At 47.2% G+C, this 18,345-nt stretch overlaps 1 long non-coding RNA gene across 1 annotated transcript in view; it reads right to left on the bottom strand.

The window, feature by feature from the left end:
- Positions 1-6,609: 6,609 nt before the first annotated feature.
- Positions 6,610-18,345, bottom strand: part of LOC128773469 (uncharacterized) — a 92,909-nt gene continuing 81,173 nt past the window's right edge. The window contains exon 3 of the long non-coding RNA XR_008417724.1: positions 6,610-7,004. This is a non-coding gene — a long non-coding RNA (uncharacterized LOC128773469). The remainder of the gene's footprint in view (positions 7,005-18,345) is intronic.

The raw sequence follows: 18,345 nt of genomic DNA, 5'->3' as shown, positions 1-18,345 counted from the left end.
CTTTACAGAGAGACAGGTCCCGTGTGAGACAGATCTCAGCCTCCAGAATTCACTGTGGGGCCCTTTCCTGTTCATTGACTAGGTGGGGTCCCACTGGCCTGAGGGAGCTAGTATGTTTCACAGCATGTTTTGTAGATTGCATCTGGCCAGATGTTCCTCTGTGTGGGTTCCCTAAGCAATGTGGGAGGGAAGGAACACCCTTGTGCTCATGGAATTTCAGCCAAGAGGCCTGGTGCTGCACTGCCTTTGCTCATGACCAGCCGCCCCCGTGGATCTCAGGGAGCAAGACTGCATTCCGGACGGAAAGTGCAGATTGTGTTCCTGAGACCACTTTTGATATTTCCCCCCTTCCATCAAGTACAGCGCCATGACTGCTTGTCTTGATGACACAGGCTTACATGACAGGAGCCCAATTATAGATCTATTACACACACTGAATAGGTGTTCCCTAAAGTGGCCGTGGAAGGGGTAATAGGTAATGGCCAGGGGACCGTATGTCCTTGTTCGCTAGAGACAGTCCCACCCAGCATCCCATCCAGTCCTGTCAACGTCCCATCCAACATCCCTCCCTTCCACCCATTTGGAATATGAAAATATATGAACATCTTAGCTATGGCTCAGAGTGAAGGTATCTTCCCCCCAGGGATCCAGTGTAGACACATGGTCTTCATGGCCAGCCCACAGAAGGCATCCTCATCCTGAATCGGGGTGGGGTGGGGGTGGGTAGAAGGAAGCCACAGAAAGGTATCATTAAGATGTCAGCTACTTCACTAGACAGAGCCAACACATACCCAGAAAACAAAGAGAGAAGAACGCGGGGCAGGCTTAGAAAAGGAAACGTTCGAGCCACTATGCTCTCCCTTGATGGAAGAACTTGAACCATAAAATCCACTTCCCATCACATGACAGGTGCTGACCATGTGTCAAGCATGGCAGAAGATCACAGTGAGGTCTCCTCCACCCGCAGCCTTGCCTTGCAGGGAACAGTGGCCCATTCAAGCCAGGCGGCTGGGGTTTCATGGTTTCCCAGGCCACACAAGCCTAGAGGGGGTGATCTTACACTGGGGTTGGAAGTAAAGGGACGGGGGACGGCAGCATCCCAGTACCTCCACCGTAGCAATAGCCTAAAGATGGGAAAGATAAAATAAGTCCCATACATGTACATGTGGTATGCGACGGTGGTGCTAAGTTACTTACAGGCCTTGTCGTATGTCGTCGTCACACAGCCACCTGATGGACAAATCACTCTTGGGGAAAGAATGACCCGCCCAGGCTCACGCGGTCGGGAAATGGAGAATCCCGTTCTGAAATTCAGGCGTACCCCAACCTGAGCGCATAACCATCACATCTCTCTGCCTCTGGGGAGTCGCCAGTCTCCCAGTTTCCCCAAAGCCACATGGACCAAGCAGCCCCGAGCTGCTGTCGCACCAATCAGACTCTTCGCGGCTTTGCCGCAACCGTGCTTTCCCTTCTAAAGCGACGTGATGCCAGGCTGTGCGTCTGGCTGCCACTTTGCTCAAGAGGTACAAAGATGGAGAAGCACCGCCTTGCAAAAAACGTCCATAAATTAATTTTATCCTCAAGTCAAATGCGCATCAGTGTATTCCGATATCAGTGGTGATGGTGATGCGAAAACGGTGCGGTGGTTGCGGTCACGGTCAATCATTGTTTAAAAAAGAAGAATGACGGTTATCGTAATTACAGCAAACAGCAATGCCTCGTGCTTGTGAACACGGACTACGGACCGGTTCCCGCTACGAACGCTTTCCGTGTAACAAGTCGCTCAATCCTCCCCACAGCTCTCCAGGCCTGGACTGAGGTGGGGCGAGGGAGGCTCCCAGAGGCACAATGCAAGGAGGTGTTCACTGTCGGGGCTGTGAGGAGGGAGCGCCCCCTTAAACAGGGCACCCTCGTTCCCCTGGGTCCCGATCGTGCCCTAGGAGTGTTGTGGGGTTGGAGAACTCATAACTATGTGAACCTTTTATAAACGAATAAACTGGAACGTAGAGGGTAGGAGTCAGTTTTGGGGGGTCATACAGATAGCAGGTGATAGAATTAGAATTTGAACCCAGACCTGTCAGCCAAATCCTGTACTCTTTTACTGAGCCACACTTCCTTGGGTTTTGCCACCCTCTTTTTTTTTTTTTTTAATTTTTAATGTTTATTTATTATTGAGAGACAGAGAGAGACAGAGCATGAGCAGGGGAGGGGCAGAGAGAGGGGGAGACACAGAAGCTGAAGCACAGAGCCCGACGCGGGGCTGGAACTCACAAACCATGAGATCATGACCTGAGCCGAAGTCGGACGCTTAACCACTTAACCGCTTAACCAACTGAGCCACCCAAGCACCCATCACCACCCTCTTAAAGGGAGCTTGTGACAGAGCGGTTCTAGGATCTAATAGCAGAGTGTTTGCCCAAAAGCTCCGTCTCTCTTCTTGCAGAGAAGAGTCAGGAAATGTTAGAAGCAGGAAGAGAAGAAGGAAGAGAGGCAGGGAAAAAGGGTGGGGGAGAGAGAGAGATGGAGAGGAAGAACAGAAGGGAAAGGGAGGAGGGAAGGGAGGGAGGGAGTTAGTTAGTTCAAGGCTTGTTCAAAAGCCAATGTAAGGAGTTGCATTGTCCTGGCCTGTGTATTGGGCAGAACATTTTTTGTTCCCATGAAAGACATCCAGATCATGTTAGCTCAGGCAAAAGCCACATGTATCTTTCAAATGTAGGACTGCAGCATGCAATCAGAGATGAAAAACCAAACTGCAGGTAAGGCACAGACATATCTGACTTTAAGAATACTTGAGGGGCGCCTGGGTGGCGCAGTCGGTTAAGCGTCCGACTTCAGCCAGGTCACGATCTCGCGGTCCGTGAGTTCGAGCCCCGCGTCAGGCTCTGGGCTGATGGCTCGGAGCCTGGAGCCTGTTTCCGATTCTGTGTCTCCCTCTCTCTCTGCCCCTCCCCCGTTCATGCTCTGTCTCTCTCTGTCCCAAAAATAAAAAAAATAAAAAACGTTGAAAAAAAAAAAATTAAAAAAAAAAATAAATAAATACATAAAAAAAAGAATACTTGAAAATAGGAAAGGGAGCTCTCTCTCAGCAGAAGCATCTTTTGCTACAAGGCTCATGAGTTTTGCGCTCAGGCAGAAACTTAGACAAGCTCAGCGGAGATCTCACGCTGGAATTCTCCTGGTAGAAATGCAGATGGGGCCTCGTTACCTGTGTAGTGACAAGCATATTACCAGCGAGAAAATGATAAGGGCACACGTTTTTGTGCTGTAGTATTTCTAGGAATGGAGAACTAACATCCGGTGATAAATCAGAAAAAAAAATATCATGAAAAATATGACATGATACGGTGAGTTGGATTTTGACAAGTGAAAGGAAACCAGGACTTGGAGAGGGGACGGGATGGTAGTGATAAATGCCTGGAACAAGGAGATTCCAGAGCCTGAACAGCCATGGAGTGTGGCTGGATTGGAGACGATGAATCATGATATCATGGGGGCTGGGCAGAAAAGGGAAGTTACCGCAGTGTGGTAGAGAACTTCGCATACACGGATGAGGAATTGTGTGGACCTGAGGCTAGGCATTCAGATGGTGCTGAACCATCCTTCTTATTTGGGGCCTTTATAGAATATTGCCATGGTGACAAGGAGGTAGCCCCTAACTTACCTGTGGCTTTTGATGAAAAGACGGTCATGTGAGGGAATCTAGGAAGCTTTGCAGCTTTTTGACCAGGGGAAGGACATGTTAAGGGCTTCCCTTTAGCAAGTTGGTACTTGTGGTTGTAGCAAGGAGACACTGAAATTGGAAGGTTCTAGAGAAAACCTGTGTGGGAATGTGTGTGTGTGTGTGTGTGTGTGTGTGTGTGTGTATCTGTCGAGGGGATAGTTAGGAGAGTTTGGGTAAAAGCAAATAACAAATGGTTTTAAAGCATGGATTTGGGAGTAGAATGAGAAAAAAACGGAAGGACGTTTTAGAGGACCCGACAGTCCCCGAGGTATGCTGGCCACTAAGGGATGCTGAGGATCCTGATGGCTACCTGGCTGGTGATACCACAGACTCAAAGAGAAAGATCAAAATTAGGAGCAAGCGTGAGGAGGGAAAGAGGGGACGCTTAGGTCACGTGGAGTTTGCAATACTGTAGATTTACTGGGGGCAGCTGGAAATCAGCTCAATAGCACTGAAGTTCAGTATGGAGGCTGAGGGCACAGATACAAATTTGGGGTCTTCGGTTTAGAATGGCCTTTCTCAATCAGGTTTCCAAAAGAATTAAACCAGATGTCCTAAGGCATCCATTGAGTATGACGAATTGACCTTCCTCCTGTGCGTGGAAATGGTATTCGCTATGTACCGTCCTTGAGAGAATGGAGAGGATCCACTCTAATCATCAAATGGTCCCATTTGAGAAAGGCTACTTTAGAGGTAATGGCTGCTAGAGCTGGGGGCTAGTGAGGGCATTAGGGAAATCTGCATATCTCATGCAAAAGAGAACATAAGTAAAGAGATTAGGTAGATCTAATATTTAGGAAGCAAGAGGGGAAAATAAAGAAACTTCTCTATCTATCAGTAAGGCAAGGAGTGGCCCGGAGAAGTCAGAGAAGAAATAGCCTCCATACCGTTGTTCAGGCTGCATTCACTGTTGGAAAACCCTCTGTCCACTTCATCTCCTGTTGACTCCTGTGCATGTTTCAACTGCCAGAGCAGGGCCATCTGGTCTAGGAAACCTCACGTTTAAAACTCATCTAGGAAACTGAACAACTTTATCACCTAAGTTTGCCCAAATGCCCCTTCAGAACACACAAAGCACCTTCTGCAAATCTTTATCATCACATTTGCTAGGTTATTTTGAAATGTGCAGTGTGTATAATCACGTCTCTTACTAGATCTTGGAGCAAAAGCCATATTGCATTTACTATTATAGTCCCACTTGTGGACAGAGAACTATGCCACTCACATGTCCCTTCACAGAAGGAGGCATCTCAGCTGTCAACTCCTACAGGGTCTGCCTCAGCTGCAGAGGTCCACTTCACCCAAGGGCACACCTTCCCCATGGCAGCCCATAACCCGTGGCTGGAATGACTCCGCAGAACTTCCTGTATGGTAGCCTAAGTCTTTGTCAGGCCTCCACCACAAGTTGCCTTCTTCATCTGCCTTATCTTACTCCTCGCCTCCCCCTTCCAAAAGTGTTAACCCCTGATAAAACACTGTATGTCAAACTCCGTCTCAGCATCTGCTTGTGACGGCCTCAGCCAGTGACTACCCAGCATCTAGAACAAAATCTGACACATCGAAGGAGAGCAATGCCTTTTTTTGCACAAAGAAAGAAGCTGATACCGCCAAAATTACGTATTTTATTCATCCATCCAATGGAAGCTGAACATCTATCTACTCTGTGTCAGGCTCTGTTCTAGGTGCTAGATTTTGACATAGATGGAGCCGGTTTTCAGTGCCTTGAGAACAGTGAATCAGGGCGGGGGTGGGCAGTGGTGCTAATCCAAGACTGTAAAACATTAGGGAGAATGAGTGCCAAGGCGGGTCGATGCTGTGTTAAATGTAACACCCTATTCAGAGGTTAGCAACTTTTCTTTTTCTTTCAAAGAGGACAGAAGGGGAAACAATAGGAAGAGATGAGGGGTTGCTTACAAGGGCATGACTAAGGCTGACGATTTTCATTATATCCGGGGTCTTCTCTACCTCCTGGCACTCTTCTTGCATAAGCGGGGCAAAGTCATTATTTGTGACCAATCTCACGTGATGTGCAGAAGTGATGTGCATCACTTACAATCTTGGGCCATAAAACTGGCCACTGGAGATCTTCCATTTTGTCTCCCCCCCGCCCCCCAACGGCCACAGAAGGAAGAGGAAGACAAGGACTCCAAGCAGAAATGGCAGATAAAGTGACCCTGGATCCCTGAATGACTGCATAGCATGGGGACCCTCACCATTGGCCTGCCCTGCCCCCTGCTATTAGCAAGAAGTAAACTAGGACTGTATAAGTCACTGAGATTTTGCAGTTTTTTGCAGGTGACCTATTCTAACTAACACGTAAGGTGTAGAAGTTAAGGGAAGAGACCCTTCTTAGAATGGGAAACCTCTGACTCTGTTTGGAGGCTGAGGGGGTGGTGCCATGAAAAACAAATTGAGAAACCAAATGAAAGAGTGGATAATTGTTAAAGCAAGCTCCCTGCGGCACGGGAAGAAGTGACCCAGAACAGGATCCTCTGTTCTCCCGGGTTTTGCTGTCAAGGCTGAGAAGAATACTGGTCATTTTTGTTTTCGTGGTTTTACTACTAATTATTTACTAGAGAGAAATGTTGAGAAAGGCACTGGGTGACAAACATATGGAAGTAACGAAGGTTCAAGAATCTTTTCATGTTGTTCACACACACGGTGTGTTACAGGAAAAAAAAAACAAACCATAGTAACGCAAACACGAGCTTCAATCTTTGCTTTGCCACGAAAGAAGAAAACAATTCATTTCTAGATTGGTCATTCGGTTCAGCTGTAACGTGGGTCATCTGGTAAATGCTCACGTGGGTTATCTGTGTGTGTGTGCACGTGTGTGAGTGTGTGCGTGAGCGTGCGTGAGTGTGTGAGAAGACATAAGACTGCCCTCCAGTTTCGCTGGTATTCGGGTCACTATGCTTCAAACCCTCCTGGGCTTCTCCCCACGCAATACGTCACCGGCGTCTGTCTCACTGGATCCCTGTCTCACTAACTCTTCCAGTGATCCCACTGGGACTGTCTGCGAACCCATATAGATCACGTCTCAGAACTGTCCTGCTGAGGGCAAGGAAAGTGGGAGTTTATTCGCCAACTGACACCCCTCGTGGCTTGGGGGTTAGTGACGGTTCTTGTAACACCTTGGCCTTTCTTGCTTGTCCAGGACAGTGGGCCAAACCCCTCCTGTGGCCAGGGGACGCTCTGAGGCAGAGAGGCACAGTTCTCTTCAGCATCAGTGGTGGCCTCTGAGATAAGCAGAGGTGACCGGGCTAGGCACGTACAGACTCTGCTACCAGTGTTAAAAAGATAAGTAAAATGATCAGTTTAAGGCTTTAGCACATGGGAAGTGCTCAATAAACGCTAACTGCCATCATTAAAATTATAGCATTAGCATTATCCTAACGACTGCAGAATTCACACTGAAATCCAAGTCTTGTGAGCCCAAGCCTGAGAGCATTTTAATTAACGAGAGAATCATCCCCGGTCCCTTTCGTTGTTCTTCTCCCTTCCAACCGTTATGGCTGCTCAGGCTAACCCCGAATTCCTCACTCAGCGGGTAAGGATAATTCAATGGGAGACATTTTTACCGGTGAAATTCCCCATCCTTGAAATTCTGTGCTTTGCGTCAGGAAAACCCCCAAACGAACATCAGCCTCTACTGTTGTTGTATTTCTTCAAGCTATGCCACTTACGGCTCTGGGGTCAGGAGATAGACATCTTGTTTGTACGAAGGTTCCCAAGAGGTGAACTATAGTCAAACTATGTTACCCTGGAAGACTGGAAGCCATTTTAGCTGCTCAATGGAGAACACTTCCCAGGATGCAGGCGGGTTTCCAAGACGACTGGGGTTTGATGGGTCATTGAAGGCCGGCCAAAGCAGCTGCACACTGGTACTCTGGAGGCCTCAAACTATTCTGCAAGAGCTTTTGGTTCAGAAAATCCAAAACATATTTGCTACAAACATTTTTCCCCTCAATTTTTTAATCACATATATATTGCAAGGGAAATGTATCCCATCTGGTTTTTTTTTTTTTTTTTTTTTACTCATTTATACTTATATCATCCAGATAAAATTTCGAAATTCATTTGATGTTTCACATTAAAAAAAATACTCTAACGGAAGAACATATTTGGTCAAAGGCAATGCTTCTGCTCCTCATGCTGCCAGCGACTGTGTGGGTCATCGAGGTGGCCTCAAAGTCAACACATTGAATTGGCCATGGCCTGGATTCCTTTGAGAGACGGTTCCAGCTCTCTCAGTGGCAGATACAATAGGCAACAAAGGGCTCATCTAATTCTATTAATCACAGAAACTTGGCAAAAAGAAGAGCGTGGTGAAAAGAGGTTAAAGGACCTCAGATATCAACGAGTCCAACCTCACTGTTATTTTACAGCTGAGGAAACTGAGCCCCAGAGGGAAGAAATTCTTTGCCTAATGACACATGGTTAATTAAAGGCAGATTTGGGGTCATAAACTCAGGTCTCCCGAGCCAAGGAGCAGTGGAGCAGTGTTCTTTCTACTCTCTGTTGTAAAGCATCAAAGCACGAATGCAAAAATCAGACTGCAAAAGCAAAGGCCTAAGTGTGTTCGAGAGTCACAGACCGTTATGAATTTGGGGGCGAGAGGGATCACAGAGATTTTAAAAACAGGCCCCCCTCCCTCAAGGAGCACAGGCTCTGGGGTTGGCTAGGTTGGTTTCATGTTGTAGTTTAACTACTTTCTCGATGACAGTAATGACCTTGGGAACATCACTTAAGAGCTCTGAGCCTCTGTTTCCTTACCTGCAAAATGGGTCAAAATTACCACTTGTGCATTGGATTTTCGTGAAAATTAAATAAAAACCTTCATGGAAAAGCCCTTGGTGTCGTGACTACCACAGAGCAAATGTTCAAATAACAAGTTTTTCTTAGCATCATTATTCTCACTGTTACTCCATGGTCTCATTTTCTAGGACAGGGTCTCCTCAATTGTGTTCCGTGGAACCCTATTTCCAGGAGATGTGATCGAATCGTATGAAAATAAAATAGATGTGAGGAAAATATCCCATATTCCTATGTTTTGAAAACATTAAGACACTCCACCATTCTCTTACGGATTCTGAATCCATAAAACACAATTGGTGAACTCTCCGAGGAGGCACGCAGGAGAAAAAAACTGCCACATTTTGTTGAATGAAAACAGTACCTAAGGTTGCTGATTTTTTCTAAGAACATACATAAATGAATCCTCAGCGGACCAGCTGGCTGTTGCACACCAGTCTGGGGAATAAAGGTACGGAGATAAAGGTAGACGCAAATCTGTAATGTACAGCGGACCGTGATCCATCACGAGAATCGTGCAAAGGAGAGTGGTCAGAAGCATTCATCTTCAAAAGGGCCGCTCATGGTTGTCTATATAGGGAGGGGATAGTAAACCAGGAGAGGGTTGGTTGTTGATGGAAATGAGGAAATTCCTGGACACAGAGTCAAGAAAGTGCCAAGGAAGTTCCGGAGAAGAGCAAAAATCCACACTCATACCCTAGGCGGTGGGCATGAGTGGGAAGAAGTACGGGCTGGAGATCTGAGGACCAGCTTCTCTTCTTTTTCTTCCCCCAAGGGCAGGAAGCATCCTGGGCTCAGTTTTACATTTACAACGCCTTGCACAGGGTCTGGGACTACACAGGACTCAATAAATGTGCACTGAGTTGAGACCAGATCTAAGTGGATGTGAAAAGCCATGATAAGGAATCTGGACGTTATTTGGCAGACAATGGGGAGCCGTTGAAGCTTGTGGCTCAGGGGACTGACATGTTCAGAAGTGCACTTTAGGGAGATTGGTTTGGCAGCGCGTGGGGGATGGAACCAAAGAGAGAGAAACTGGAGGCAAGAATCCACCGACAGTCCATACGCTATTTCAAACACGAAGCAACTGCGCTCAGGGATGGGCAGTAGGAATGGCAAGGAAAGAGCAGCTGCAGGCATAGAAATTTAACGAAAAAAACTCTTCAGTTATAAGAGGAAAATTGACAAGGACTCCTAAGTGATTTCACGTTATGTAAAGAGAGAGAGTGATCTGGAGCCTCTGAGGCTTAGCCCCGGGAGACAGAATGTCGGCGGTGTGGGCAGAAGAGAGGAAGTGGGAGGGGCGCCTGGGCGGCTCAGTCGGTTAAGCTCAGGTCATGATCTCACGGTTTGTGAGTTCGAGCCCCGAGTTGGGCTCTGTGCTGACAACTAGGAGCCTGGAGCCTGCTTCGGATTCTGTGTCTCCTTCTCTCTCTGCCCCTCCCCCACGTGTGCTCTGTCTCTATCAAAAATAAATAAACGTAAAAAATATTTAGAGAGAGAGAGAGAGAGAGGAAGGGGGGGAGGTGGTGCAGATTGAGTTGGGGACAAAGATGGCTCCCTTTTGGCCTTGCTGGAGGTCGTAGCTGCTGACAAGGCATGGAGAGCACACACCAGAAGGCATTCGGGAAAGCGCAGTGGAAACCTGAAGACAAATCAGAGACGGAGATGTAGATGGAACCCGCCTGCACGGAGCTGGGTGCTGCAGCTCAGAGACAGACGCAGGAGTGTGGGCGCCAGGACTAGACAGAAAGAGAAAGGAAGAAAAGGTCTAAGCCATGTGCACCAAGAACAGCACGTCCACGGCAGCAGCCTGACAGCCTGGTCCCTGCCCGCTCATGTGACTGTGTTGCTCCCAGTCACATCTCTGTCCAGTCCCCGTGTCCACCCTGCAGGACTGATTTAGCCTCCCGGACGACGGGTGGAGTCCGGACAGGATCTTGCCCTTTTTGTGTGGGAGGAGCCCCAGACATCCACTTGCTCGCGGAACTGAACTTTTCCCCTGCCTCTATGATCATTTTAAGAATGCAGTCTCTGGGATCAGACCACTTGGATTTGAACCTTTGCACTCAGAATGTGGAAGGCTTTTTAGCCTCTACCTTCCTTTCCGTTTTTCTGCAAATTTGGAATAAACGTAGCGCGTATGTGATAGTGCTTGGCTCTGAAGAGTAAATGTTAAAGCATTTAGAAAGTTCTCGACATAGAATAAAAGCTCAACCTATTTGGCCTTTATTATTTCTTTTATCATACTAGCCAATAGTAACCAGTACTGTTGACTGGGCTTACGCCTCAGTTTCCCTACAGTGATTAAAAAGCTGCCCTGAAGTCCTGTTTCCTTTGCAGAATCTAAAGTACATAGTTTAACTTGTGCTGGGCATCTCCTAGGTCAAGGTCTTCCCCACCCTACCTCTTCTCTCTGACAGCACTGCGCACATCATCACCATCTCGGGATATCAGCTGCCACATCTCTCCCACCACCCACTCATTCACTTGTTCATGGAATCATCCATTCAGTTAATATTTATGGAGCATTCACTTTATGCTAGGTACTGTCTCTACAGCCAGCAGATAACCCTACCGGAAACTGAAGTATCCACATCTTTTTCTGGATGCCACGACACCGTGACTTTCCACCGCAGCCACCAGGACAGCAGGAAGGATCGGAACCCTGCTCTCACGTGCTTTTTTTGCAGACTTTGAGGCTAAGCCATCACACTCCTCCATCAAAGTAACCCTGCTTTGTTGTGTCTCCCCAGGGTCATGAGCACAGGGCGGGCACAGGGCAAAAACCCAGTAAATGCATGCTAATGACTTGGGAAGATACACAAAAAGGTCAGCATTGCTTTTACCCCATGATGACTCAGGCTAGAAGACATCCGTTCTCCCATATCTGTTCACATCTGCCCCGATACCTCATAAAACCTTCCCCCAGATAGTCATTAACGAGGTGGCAACATAGATTTCAGGGGCCCCGCGGGAGATATTCTGTTTGATGTTCTGGATGAAGGAAACACGGAATTGCTCTTTGTGAAAGTATGGGAGCTCAGTCTGAAGCTCTGCTGGACAGTCCCTCCCTGTAAACTCAGACATGAAGTCAGAAGGATACAACTGGATGGGGGAGGCAGAGCAGTGGAGCGTTGGCTGGGGGGGACCCCGGGGCTCCAGGGCAGGAGTGGAAGAGTAAAAACAGACACAAGAGTCTGTGTTCGACTAACACGAAATGGCTAGTCAGATCACATCCACAGAATGTCCTTACTCTGTGCCTGTGCTGTTCTAGCTGCGGGTGCCTACACCTTCCTTGCACACATCCAGACCTCCGACTTGCAGTGAAGGCTGGGAAGGGGCGGGGCACTGTTCCTGCAATAAACTTACATCCGGGTATCACCGTAGATGTCTCTTCTCCTCTCTGTTCCTGTGCAGCACTTAGCTCCATGCTAAGAAAATGTGGATGGATGGATGGATGATGGATGGATGGACAAAGAATGAGACCATGTAGCAGGGAGAAGGGGCTTCCTAACCCCCGTTTTCTCTTCTATGCCCGTGATCCTGGATCGAGGCAAAGAAAGGATGGGGAAGAGGCACTGGAGAACTCCATTCTAGGAGTCTTGTGGATTCCTGGTTGTTGACAGGGTTGACTCCAGTCACTTCTGGGAAGGTGACCTTCTGTTGCTGGCGCAGTGACGAGGGGAAACCAGACCTCGCTTCTCAGCCCTGGGGTGACATGTCCTTCTCTGCAGCCCCAGCCCAGCTGGGATATCCGCACGTACCTTAGGGCTCTCCTACTATATGTACTGAAAAGCTAAGCACTTTTCTACTCTCCAGAAACCAACTACGTACAGTACAGTGGAAAGATCGCTAATGTTCTAATATCAATAGCAAATACCTTTTGAGCATTTATTTGCACGGGTCACTTACCTTTTAAAGCTTCTCCATTCATCATCTCACTCAGCCATCAGGACAATCCGAGAAGCAGAAGCTATTACCCCTTCTTTAACACATAGGGCAACAAGGCTCAGGGAGGAAAGTTTACCTACCCTGAGGTTCCCAGCAAGTAAGCCGGCAGAGCCTGGGCAGCATCCGGGCCAGCAGGACCTCCTGAACAACACGCTTCAGCCTTGCACTAAATTTGACCTATGTTTGTATCCAACCTGAGCACTGGTTACTTTGTGGCTTTAGTTCTGTTACATGCACTACACGCCAGTTTTCTCATGTATAAAATGAGAAAAAAAAATCATATGTCCTAAGTTGCAGGGACAAAGTGTGCCAAGCACCTAGCTGGCACAGTGTTTGGCATCGAGGTCACTTTTCTCCCTGCCCTCTTGGTCGTTAAGATGAGCTCATATCACAAGTTCTACCAAGTCTGGCTCTCCCCGGGTCTGAGAATCTCATCCCCTGGCATGGGCAGGGATGGTGGGAAGCCATTGCCCCTCAGGATGAGGGACAAGGTGTGCTCGGGCCAAGGTCATGCATAAAAACCAAACATTTTTGGTGCTGTAAGCAAGGGGCTGGGCTGTTGACTGCTTAGGAGCTGAAGGCCCCCTGGAGGCGGGCAGGGAAGGGGTTGGAGGGAGAGCGGTGGAAAGGCCAGCTGGCTCTCCCACAGCAAAGTCAACATTGCCCCAGATGTCTGCCCCCGGCCTGGGGCCATTAGCTCTAGTTTACCTGCTCGCTTCATTTTTCAAAATTAGCCACAAAAGCCTCCCCTGGAAACACAACACCCAGCATTTCTCAGCGGGGCAGCAAGAGGTGGGGTTGGGGGGAAGGAAACAAAGTATATCTTTCCCATGCACTTGTTTGGAGTTTGTGAATGTGTCCCAGAGCCCTGGAGCCTTGGCAGGCATGTTCCTGATTGCTCCCACATGGATGTCTGTGTGAGCCCCACTTTTCTTTCTGCCCCCAGATGCTCTCCAGCTAAGGCCAGGCTGCTGTCCCTTCCCTGTCGCCAGCTGGGCCTGGGCACCCCAATGCTGAGCCCAGCAAGGCACTGACTTTCTCATTTTCTTGCTCCTTTTCCTGGGGGATAATATTACAGTTGAAATTCCTGGGTTCGCTTTGAGGGTTGCTTAGAGACGGTGTTAGCTTTCAACTACCTGATTTAATCTCTTTGCTCCCCCCCAGCTCCCCCCACTGCTGCTTAGACAAGGCAGAGGGCAAAGGGGAGAGGTGAGGAGGTGAACCGCTTGTCTGCGGTGTGACATCTTTTCATCAGGTTGTACTGAGAGTGGGGCCAGACGGGAGAGGCTGGGGTGTCGGTGGGGCTGTGATAAGCTGCCTGTCTGTCTCTTGGCTGCCTGTACAGCCCCGTGTGAGCTTAAATGGGAGAACCGGGGTGGAGGGTGGGGTGGGGGGAGGGCAGAGGCAATGCACTGACCGCAAGGAAAGATGGACAAAAATATAAACACTAGGGGCGCCCAGGGGGCTCAGTTGGTTAGGCATCCGACTTTGGCTCAGGTCGTGATCTCATGGTTCATGGGTTCGAGCCCCACGTGGGGCTCTGTGCTGACAGCTCAGAGCCTGGAGCCTGTTTCAGATTCGGTGTCTCCCTCTCTCTCTGCCCTTCCCCTGCTCATGCTCTGTCTCTTTCTCTCAAAAATAAAACATTAAAAAAATAAAAAGTATATATATATATATATATATATATATATATATATATATATATATAAACACTAAGGCACAAGGTTGTGCAGCTGAAGTTTCAGGCGCAGAGTACATTTTTGTCCTTGGAAAGTAATTCTTTTTTTTTCATTTTTTAAAATGTTTATTTAGTTTTGAGAGAGAGAGAGAGCAAGAGGGCACAAGTGGGGGAGGAACAGAGACACACACACACACACACACACACACACACACACACACAATCCGAAGCAGGCTCTAGGCTCCGAGCTGTCAGCACAGCCTGACACGGGGCTAGAACTCACGAATTGTGAGATCATGACCTGAGCCAAAGTCCGACGCTTACCAGACTGAGCCACCCAGGTGCCCCAGTCCTTGGAGAGTAATTCTAACCTGCAAATCAATAGGACGTTATGCAGCAACCTACTATGTGCTGAAAAAAAAATCAACCCCAAATAAAAAGGAATCAAAAACACTTCTGAGAAAAGGACCAAACACAACCTGAGTGACGAGAACGTGCCCAGCGATGACTTACTGGTTTCTACTTTACATCTTTGGGGAGTCAAGGAAACAAGGAGAGATGCCAGAAGGCTGGAAACTGGAATGTTTTTATTTACAATTAACTTCGCCATCAACCAAGAGTACTATTCACTGCCAAACCCGCCACAGGGACGGGGACTCTTGCTTTCATCTCCTCCCTTGATGTATCCCCAGCACATAGAACACTGTTCTGAATAACGTTTGTTGACCGAGTAAGTAAAAGGGGGGGATGGAGGTAAGCCTGCAGCCCCCCACGGTGACGTTCCTCGGGGCTTCAGTGCACACATCGGGTAACCGTGAGGCTCTCTGCACGGCCTGAGCCACTGCTGAGAGCTTGTGAACCCCTCTCCTCACCGAGTGTGCATGTTTGTGCATGTGCAGATTGGATTTTCTGATCCTTACTGAAGAAGTCACTGGAAGATCTTAGTCGCCCCCAATTCAACATTCTCCCCATTTTAAGAGCCCTTTCCTCCCTCGTGGTCTTTGGTTCTGGGTCCACTCAAGCCGTTTTTGGTGGTGTGCTAGGCTGAATAGCCCCCAAAGAGATCAGGTCCTAATCCCTGGGACCTGTAAATGTTACCCTATAAGGAAAAAGGGTCTTCGCAGATGTGATTAAGTTAAGGGTCTTGACTTGGTGGTGGGGGGGGGGTGTATATTGTATTATCCAAGTGGGTCCTAAATCGAATCACCTGTTATTGTAAGAGGGCAGTAGAGATGCGAGTTCTAAGCCAAGCAAGCCTAGAAGCCAGGGGAAACTGGAAGAGGCAAGGAAGAGGCAAGTCCTTCTCTGTTCCCTGAGAAGGACTGAGCTGATGCAGGCTTGGCCATCTTTAGAGAATAATTTCCGAGGTTGCCTGGGAAATCTATCTACATGGGGGTGTCATGTACATCCACATGGGGGTGTCAGATGGAGAGGGAGGAAAATTGCAGTTGGAGCATTTTTACAAGTCATGATTATAAACGGAACATCACTTCTACCCATATCCCTTTGGATGTAAGGAACTTGGTCATATTACCCAAAAAGGGTCAGGAAGTTCCGTTCCTGATCAGGTAGCCACAGTCCCATAACAGCACTATCATGGTGAGGGAGCATGGATTCTTAGAGGACAGCTAGCCCAGCCCTCAACAAAAAGGAGAAAAATATCTACGAAGGCAAAGGGATTAAAATGAAAACTAGGCAATTTAACTCAGAATATCTTCTCGTCTTCACTTTAAAACTGACACAGGGGCGCCTGGGTGGCTCAGTCGGTTGAGTGTCCGGGTTGGCTCAGGTCATGAACTCACGGTTCGTGAGTTCGAGCGCTACATCAGGCTCTGTGCTGACAGCTCGGAGCCTGGAGGCTGTTTTGGATTCTGTGGCTCCCTTTCTCTCTGCTCCTCCCCTGCTCGTGCTCTGTCTGTCTGTCTCTCTCAAAAATAAATAAACATTAAAAAAATTAAAAAAAAAACTGACACAAAATTTTATGAATTAATATATAAGACTCATATTAATTTTTAACATAGAACAAAAGACACAAAGCAAACTTGCCTTTACTATGCATTTTTGGGAGGGCCTCTGATTCAGTAGGCTGATGTGTCCACTCCCCTCTGATTTCTACTGCTGGGAAAATAAACATAGGCCCTGGAATCGGAAAGAATGTTCAAATTCTAACGCTTCTACTTACTTATATGACCTTGAAAAATTATTTCATTGTTCTGACCCTTCGTTTCCTTATATTTGGAAACAGGGGAGAAGGTTTCCTATCATCCATCCATGGCAACGGTGGTAGGAAGAGGCACCTGTAGTCTGGTGAGCACCCCATGGAGGATGTACTGGGGAGGTCTCTGGTGCACATCAAGGGAGGAGGTCATACTTTCTGATAAGAATTAACCTGAGGCTATATGCTCTAAAGAGCTTCTAGGTGCTGTTTATTTATTGCTTCTCCTGCCATCTTAAGAGGATGTAGCTATTAATCATGAAGCTGTACATCCACATTCTATTCTGTGTTCAGCTCATCAGTGTGATTGACCAGAAGGATTGTGGTGTTGTAAGATGAAAAACTTTCTGTCTCCTTATCACGACCCAGAGGGAATGTGCTCTTCCTATGGGGCTGCCCAAAGCAGGGGCGGAACCAAGAGTCAGCCTAAAAGTTCATAAGGGAGAGTCAATGAGTCTGCAACATACACAGGTAACTCTAAGATTTGAGTGGACGATGATAATCTGCAATATTCTATCAGATAATTTTAAATGTGGTTAAAGATGAAATGACATAATAAGAAACACGATGGGAACATGCTATAAAAAATAGGATGTTTGTAAAAGAGCCAAATAATACTTCTAGGAAAAAATAGAGAAAGCAAATTTTTTAAAATGCCTTAATGAACAAATTAAATACCAGAATAGACACAGCTGAAGAGAGAATCCGTGAACTGGAAAATAGATTCGAATGCAGCAGTGAAAGGTCAAAAGGTAATTACTGCCCTAAGGTCAAATCCAAACTACAGCAGGTAACTAACACTGGTGAAAAAGCAATCCACTAAGAAGCCTGGAAGCTTCACTGAGTAAAAGGTGAGGCATGACTTGGGACAAGATGTTCAGAACCAGGACTGGAATGTGGGTGAGAGCTGGAAATCTATTTATATGTCACTGCAACGTGATGGAATTATTTGACCTCAATTCTGTGTGACAATAATCTTTTTTTTTTTTTTTTCCTGTACTATGTCTCTCACAGAATTACCTTGGCTGGTATTGTTATTGAGAGGGACTGAAATTAGAATGGTTTATTTATTCACTTAATTTTTCTTTAATCATAGATCCTTGAACTATTTTAAAACAAAACAGTGTGAATGATAAAATTATATTTTACACGTTTCTCCAGCAGGTGTTTGTTAATGTCAGGCTGAGTAGCAACCTAGTGAAAATCAAAATACAATTATAGCTCTAATTACAAAGGAAACTTCATAAATCTCTCCTTCTCACTCCTCCAGCTGGTGAGGCCTCTCAGGGGGGGGCTCTGGATGGGTGGGGAAAGGGGACCAAGTAAGTTTATCTCTAGGAGAAGGTCTCAGAAAAGAAGGCAATCTTTTTGCCTACTTAGTCCTACTAACCTCCCTTGTGGGCATTTCCTTGTGTATAAAAGACCAGTATGTAAAAGGAAAGTTCTTGGCCAAGAGGACTTCAACCAGATACTTCCTGCTGAAAAACCTCAGAAGCCCCTCATCCCCACCTCACACTATCGGGGCTGCTATTCCCAGCCCTCGCTCTGCTCTGTTTGCCTTCATGCCTCAGAAGGCAGGGAAATCATAGCCAAAGCTTGAGCTGACAAATGGTAATAAAACCAAAGAACTCCCAGGCAGGATTTTGAGCTTGACCTCAGAGCTGCTGGTCAAGCTGGAGATATATTTTTAATGTAAATATTCCTGGTAACATGAGCTTGGGACTGATGCCAGCAAGGCTTCTGAGGGGCCTTTTCTCACTCTGTGTTCTGTGAACAAGTTTTTCCTTCGTGGAGCCTTTTCCTCTGTTTAGGAGAAAACTTTGTTTTATGATCGCCAAAGCAGTTAGCAACCTGATGACTTTTCCAAAACCAAGGCTGAGCGACCATAAAACAGGTTTCAGAGACTGAGCTGAGGCCCTTAGGAAACAGCTTCTCATCTAGATTTTACAAATGTTTGTGAAC

The sequence above is a fragment of the Panthera pardus genome, unplaced genomic scaffold, assembly GCF_024362965.1.
Source record: "Panthera pardus isolate Hobbes unplaced genomic scaffold, ASM2436296v1 HiC_scaffold_25, whole genome shotgun sequence".
Lineage (NCBI taxonomy): Eukaryota > Metazoa > Chordata > Mammalia > Carnivora > Felidae > Panthera > Panthera pardus.
This window is presented reverse-complemented; position numbering and strand designations above follow the sequence as displayed.